This window comes from Anser brachyrhynchus (genome assembly GCF_964034855.1).
Source record: "Anser brachyrhynchus genome assembly, chromosome: 5".
Lineage (NCBI taxonomy): Eukaryota > Metazoa > Chordata > Aves > Anseriformes > Anatidae > Anser > Anser brachyrhynchus.
Genome location: NC_137699.1, coordinates 23,908,771 through 23,915,469, shown reverse-complemented (window position 1 = coordinate 23,915,469; position 6,699 = coordinate 23,908,771). Strand labels below are relative to the sequence as shown.

General features: G+C 34.2%; 1 long non-coding RNA gene across 2 annotated transcripts in view; it reads left to right on the top strand.

The window, feature by feature from the left end:
* LOC308195691 overlaps positions 1–6,699 on the top strand; it is a 767,404-nt gene that overhangs the window by 63,847 nt on the left and 696,858 nt on the right. The window lies entirely within an intron of this gene.

The window sequence follows — 6,699 nt, the reverse complement described above, 5'->3', positions numbered from 1 at the left end:
ATTTTGTAATATGACTCCCCCCATTCCTATTATGTGCTTGCCTTTCATATGACTGCCAATTAGGTAAATGTGTGTTATTTTAATTCCAGGAGTTACAATACATTCCAGACAAATTAAGTGTTCCCCAAGTTTACAACTGAATATTATTCACTCTTATGAAAAACAATTATGAATGTGAGGTTGTAGAGAAGAGGTGTTTTACACTAAAACAAATATTATTTCAACATTTCATATTTTCCTAGAGGAATATTTTAAGTGTCCTGCCTTCATTTTCTTTTTTCATACATGAGTACCTATTTTGAATTGTTGGCAGATAAGATGTGGTAACTAACTACTGAGTGACAATAGCTTGTGTGCAGCAGAAGACAACATCAGATTTGCTATCAGGAAGGGTTATTCATTTCTCTAATTCATTTTATGACTCATTCTTTACCACCTACTTTATGTTTTCGTAGACTCGTAAATTTGGATTATTCTGAAGAAACCTAACACACACACAAAAAAGAGACAGACAATAAAAACAACAAAACTTCATTACAGACCTTCATATTTTCCCTTAAAACAAAAGTAAACAAAACAAAACACGTATCTTTTATGAGAGAAAGATTACTTGACATTCCATTTTCACTGAAGACTCTTCACAACTATGATCTGTGTCCAGCCAAGACTGTCAGGAAAAAACAAACAAAACAAAAAACTGATTTTCACTGCTTGTCAATTACTGCTTTATGTCAGATATATTACCTTGCTTGTGTGAAGGCAAATAGACACTCTTCCTGCTACAAACTCATACATACTGTATTTGTTTCCTGATCTTATTGTATTTGTTTTTAACTGTTAAGCAGTATAGAAAGCTGGCATATGTCTCACCAGATTATAAATTCTACAAAGCTGTTAACATTTTGTGAAGTATCATAATGTACTCTTGACTGATCTTTTATTACCAAAGGCCTCAGTCAGCCATTGAAGACTGAGACTGGCAGACTATTTAGCGTGCCCTAAGTATAACTTTGAGACAGCAGGAGTTAGAGCTTTCTGTAATTATACTCCCTGATTGTGGAATCTGCTCCCTATTGAGCCTGGAAGAGCAGCATCTGTTGTGACATTTAGGTTAAAATTAAAGAGGTGCACAAGTTTGTTGATGCATTTAACTGTGGGGAATAATTTTAATTATTATTTTAAAATTGTTTTTGTAATAATAATTTTTTTTAAAAAAAAAAAAAGATCATAAAATGAAGCTGTGGAAAGGACTTTGTGTTATTCTGTTAAGAGATTGTTTTAAATTGTTAGTTATTGTTTTTCCACAGATGAAAGGAAAATAAGAGGTAGTCAACACCACTAACACAAAATAAGGAAGCCAGTCTGCATCCTAGGAAAACTGTTCTTGTGCTCTTAATAGCTAATTCATGTATTTTCCCTCTATACTACTTGATATTAGTACTGTAGGCATGGAGAGGTTGGTGTGTCCCCAAATAAGTAGCAGCTACAAAGGTGCATTTCTAAGTAGGTCTGTCTTTAAAAATAGCTCAAAGTCACAGAAAAAAATATCACTTCATTTAATCAGAAAATGTTGTGATTTTTTTTGTTTGGTCTGGTTGAGTAGTTAGTCTAGTGTGCCACCATTTCATAATATTATATTATTTTTCAGGTATTCCTGGTTTTGAATATTCTGTTTTATAGCTACTGACCACTCTGTCAGCAAGTGATTTTCTCCCACAGTATTTAATTTATAAACAGTGTGTCCTAGATAATTTTTTTTGTCTGGTTGGTTGATTTTATTTTTATTTTTTTTTATCATTAGGACACCCTGTTTTTTACACTGGAATTCTGTTTGCTTCTCTATAGAAGTGTATGTACAAATCTCAGGTGTCCTTTTCAGAATTTCACTCATTTGTCCTCACAATGTTAACATTTTAATAGAACTATCTCTGTTTTGTTATATCTTTCATGTATGTTATCATAATTAAAGACCATGAACACATCTGAAATTTGAAATCTTAATTTATATAGAGGTCAAAAATAGTGGGTTATGACCAGGGATGTTGATATTGTGTAATCAACAAGACAACAAAATAATTATTTCCTTCTCTGCATAATCCTGTTTGATTTCCTTGCTAATCTGAGTTCTCTTCATGCCTCTCCAGCAGGCTCTCCTGGCAAAGAAGATAAAACCTGTTGTGATTTTCTTCTTGGATAACACTTTGTTTGGAAGTTTGCAGTTACATATACCTAAACTATGGTGATTATGCTGAATGCCAAAATGAATTCCACTTTAAATTTACTAGTGCCTAGTAAATAACCATCTGCCAGAAATATTCCAGTCTGAATCCTCTTTTAAGTGAATCCTCCTTTAAGACATCCCAAGCCTGGAGCTATCAAGATGCATCCACCTTAGAACACAGGATCCATCATGAGGAAAATCTGAAGTGACTATAGATATAAGGTGAGTTGTAGTTGCCCATTAGTGGTATATTAGTGGCATTTTGAGGGACAAAACATTTTGTTCAAACTCAGGCTCATTCAGGTTAAAATATAATGAAATGTATTTTCAGGAAATTTTCCTTATATTCATCATGAACAGAAAGCACTGGGTTTTGTTTTGTTTTGTTTTTTAAAAGCACATTCTCACATTGATGTTATTATAACTATCAATTTAATTTTTGAGTTGGTAAGAAATCTCTTGCACAAGCTTTTAAGAATCCTCACGTGTGCCTGAGGGGAAAAAATAAAAAAAATAAAAATAAAATAAAGAATAAAAGAATAACAGCCAGCAATTTGCTTACTCTGCTTGGAAGTAGATTTAACTTTCCTTCACAATACACTGCCATTATTGTTTTGGTGTTTGTGTCAGTCTTTGCTATTAAAAATAACTTGTACAAGACTGGTGTTTTTTGTTTCCTTGCTTGGTTGGTTGTTTTGCTTTGTTTTGTTTAATTTTGAAATACCATCTAATGAAGGGCTGTTCCAAAGGATAATATCAAAATATTACATGCAATTAAACAACACTGAAAATGTTTTCTGTATTGTGGAATTATTCCGGAATTCTTTTTATAGTTTTGATGACTATAGAAAGAATAAGTTTTATAGAAGTTGCCCTGAACAACAGATGCAGAACAAGACATTACAGTTGAGCAGCACAGCTGGTCAAAAAATACAAAAAACAAACAAACAAAGTTCACTTAAGAGTTAATTTCCTGTGTGCAAGTACATGATCAGTGCTATCGAAAAGATTCAGTTTAAGCATTACATACATTCAAATTAAAAACTTGCTATAGATGATTTTCAGGTGGATCTGGCAACATTTGCCCTTCTGCTTCAGTCAGAATACTTTTTCAAGAAAATAATTTACAGAATTCTACCTGTGTATATAATCCAGACTACTGTAACAAGTTTCCTTCAAGTTTCTAGAGGGGTAAAGCTCACCAAAATCTTTCATTTCAGAGAAAGAAACAATCCATATTGAAAGCATCCACTCTTTCTGTCAGCAATATCACTCATCATCACTGATGAAGATGTCAGTCTGAAATACCTGCTGGGCAAATAGTTGCAAGTTGGCAGAGTAGCTCATTCTTCAAAAATACCTACAAAACTCTATTTCCCCTTAGCATAAATAGGCAGCTTTGTCAAAATACATAAATTTATTTATTTTACATAACTAAATGCTTCTCTATCTACCTACATTAATAAATTTTCTTTTCAGTAAATGAGCACATATCAGATAGCCCACATCAGGGACTTTTGGTAGTTCGTGCTCCTGACCACCAGACAGAAATATGAATGTGGGTGAATGAATATGAATGCATACTAGCCTCATGCACAGGTCTTGGGGATGTGCTTGCTTTTGGAAAAAGAGAGGCAGTATATATGAGGTGTGAGAAAAAAAAAAACGGGGGGGGGGCATAAAAACTGGTAGATGGGAAAAATTATGAGGTATAGTGAAGCTTCTTGGTTTGAAAACACAGGAAAATTCTTTCCTGTCATTCCTCCAGGACAGGACAGTGAAACTGTTCTTCAAGCCTGTCGGGAAAAACCAAAAGGACTTAGAGACAGCTGTTTCTTAATCCGACGATGAAGGTAAGACTGAGAATCTACTAGAGAGATGGATAGAAGTCTGCTGATGGCTGGCGATGCTGTAGATTGCAAAACCCTGGAACCAGAATAATCCTATAGTTTTGTAGCCTTAAGAAAACTCAGAAGAACTGCTAAAGAACTGAATAAGGTAATAATAGTAAGTACAAGTGAAAGAAAATGTTCCGAATGTACTGGAGTGTCATAACCCAGGTGTAGTTTACAGAGGTCTAGCGTGAAGTTGGGAAATAGTTCAACATTTTCTGACTTACTACAAATACTCTGAATTCAATGCTTATTGTACTCATTGCATACCAATGCAATTAAAAAGTAGGATTCGACAATGAGAAATAATTAAAATGCAATCTTTACTCAGATTTTTATTGTGGATTTTCACTTTAACCAAGTATTCACTGCTGTAACAGTCTTCAGAACGTCTTCTGTTCCTTACATCAACAAAACATATACATGTGAAATATGCAATGGAAGGAATTGCTTCTATTGAGAATAAATGCAAAATCAAAATCACTGGAACAAAAAGACTGCTTTGAGTATTTCCTGAATCTAGTGTGACTTCTTTAACCTCTTTGGCTTTCTTTTGCTTGTGGTCACAAATATTTATTTTATGCAAAATATACTATGAAATTTAAAAGTCCTATTATTTGTACTACTATAGAATCATAGAATCATAGAATGACTTTGGTTGGAAAAGACCTTAAATATCATCTCATTCCAACCCTCCTGCCATGGGCAGGGACACCTTCCACTAGACCAAGTTGCTCAAAGTTTCATCCAACGTGGCCTATTAGAACCCAGGTCCTTTTGTTTGGTTTGAACTTGGCTCTTACTATCTTCATTTAATAATCTCTTGTTCTTGTAATAGGAGAGGCAGCAAACAGCAGTTATCTCTTCACCCTCTTCATGATCATTTTGTAGGCTTCAGACGTTACCACCATTGCATCTTTATTTCAAACTTAAAGAAATTGTAGGCAATCTAATGGTGTAGCAGCTGTAGGAATGCATCTTCAAAAATTAATCAAAAAGTTTCCAGCAAAAATGAATACCGTGGATATACAGTTAGATAATCTCAAAATGAACTAGGAGCTTTGTAAACCTGGAAATATGACCATTAAGGCAAAGAGACCTCTCTTTTCTCCAGATAAGAAGGAAAAATTGAATTTCTTCTCAGGAGTGTCCGTCTATTAGTCTGTGACAGACTTTTAAAACTGACAGATTAGAAGACTTCAATTCATATCAGAAATTGGGCTTTTGTCACTCTGTTTAAATATATGCAATTTTTCTTAATAAGTAAGAGGATTAATGGAGAAAAATCAATGAATAAGCAGTCAAGTAGATGAGAATCTTACTAAATATTGACTCAGCAATTTTGACTAGCAGAGTTCTAAGCTTATATTTTCTTTTGTATAAATACCTCTGGTTTTACAACCTGTATAATTTTCTTTCAGAATTTCAAGTATAGCTAGCACCAAAAGAAAGAGGAAAATAACATACTCTGTTTAAAACACTTGATTCTTCCAATTTTTGAAGTAAAATCATATGAAATATAAAGTATTTCAGCTGATACAGATGGGTACAATTTTGGATAAAAGTTCATTTGAAGGATCTATAATTTGTGAAGAATCTTTGGATTTTAATTAACACAGTCTGATAAACACAACCAGAAATGCTATACATTATTTTAGATTTCAGATATACAGATATATTAGATTAAAAATATCGTTATAAAAAGATAATTTTTAAAAGGAGAAAGGGAATTAAACTGTCTCTACAGTGTGGAGTTATAAAGATGCAAATTAATGGTAGGAGAAGGTGCAATCCCAGATTGGTTTAATGGGCCTCTTTCTTAAAATGGAATCAAGCTGTAACAAGTGAACTGCCTTAAAAGCATTCATAAGCACCAGTGTTTCTGTGGAGACAGCAAAGTGGAGAAATTCTAAAGCATTGCTGAAAAAAATATGGAAACCCCGTTTTGAAAAGACAGACTTTTTGCTGTTGTTTGTAGTTATAGAAAGGACAGGCTTTATTTGATTTGCATGGTGCTGTTTAGACCTTTCGACATGGAAAACTCATATGTCCAACAAAATATATGGGATAGTCCTGTAATAATGTCCATTGTGTGCCACTGTAGTGTAATTTAATGTTGCCAGTGAGATTATTACAAACTATGCCTGTGTGCAAATTGAGCAGTTAATATTTAGGCATATTTATTCTTATTCACTTTCTTCCTGAAATTAAGTCTTCTGCCTACTTTTTAAAAAGATGTATGACTCACAAGCTCCCCCCTGACAAAACCCCCTCCTATTTTCTCTCACGAAATTGCCTGAGCCTGAATGATAACCACCTAGTTCAGGTCAATCACATAGTACCTGCTCCAGTTTTAAGACTAACAGCCTTCCTGAGAAGAGAACAACCAGACAGCTGTTTTTGATTCACATAGCTTTCCCTACCCCTGCACATCCCTGAAACATGCAAAGAACATTGACTTCTGCTACAATGCCTAGAAGTCTCTTACTGCTGGAAGAAAGGAAGAGGTGGTCAGTGGTGGACAACAGATCTCACAATTTGCTGTTGGCTGTTTGTGGGCAAGCTGCTGCTGCTCTTGGAAGCTAG